Source organism: Corylus avellana, chromosome ca1, assembly GCF_901000735.1.
Source record: "Corylus avellana chromosome ca1, CavTom2PMs-1.0".
Taxonomy (NCBI): domain Eukaryota; kingdom Viridiplantae; phylum Streptophyta; class Magnoliopsida; order Fagales; family Betulaceae; genus Corylus; species Corylus avellana.
Genome location: NC_081541.1, coordinates 33,400,697 through 33,401,359, shown reverse-complemented (window position 1 = coordinate 33,401,359; position 663 = coordinate 33,400,697). Strand labels below are relative to the sequence as shown.

At 29.6% G+C, this 663-nt stretch overlaps 1 protein-coding gene across 1 annotated transcript in view; it reads left to right on the top strand.

Moving 5' to 3' along the window:
• Positions 1-663, top strand: part of LOC132170339 (putative serine/threonine-protein kinase receptor) — a 9,052-nt gene that overhangs the window by 3,951 nt on the left and 4,438 nt on the right. The gene's annotated exons all lie outside the window — the stretch shown is intronic.

The window sequence follows — 663 nt, the reverse complement described above, 5'->3', positions numbered from 1 at the left end:
TGATTTAACAAAAACAAAAAGTCTAAATTTACCCTTAATTTCAAATTTAAAAAATAAAGTTATTAAAAAAAAAAAAAAAAAAAAAGTAAGCCACGCTAGGTCACCTTGTGACCCTTTTGTTTTCATTTTGTTTCATTTAAAAATAATAATAATAATAATAATAAAATTAAAAAAAGGAAAATCGAAGCGTAATTTGGTCTTTTTTTGGGATTTATGTTAGGGTTTAACGAAAAACAATTGACAGAGGAGGGTAAATTGCATCAAATTGAAAAGTTTGAGGGCCTGAAATTGAGAGTTTTTGAAAATTTGAGGGCCTTCTCAAAACGCGCAATAGTTTAGGAGTCCTTTGTGAAGTTATTATTATTATTATTTTTTTTTTTTTGTGAGGAAATATACAAGGGAAACGTGGAAAAGGTTACAAATGGGGTCTTGTTTGCTGTTTTTTTTTTTTTTTTTTTTTTTTTTTTTGACATATCCACACAAGAGGGGGAAGAGGATTCGAACTAGTGACCTCCGCTTTATTAGGCGTGGTCCAAGCCGATTGAGCTACCTCTTGGGGACATAATGGAAGAGAGAATTGGAGAAATATTGGAAGAGAAATGATACAATTCTTTTTTTCTTTTCTTTTTTCAATCATCTTTTAATCATTTTCATAGTGAATGG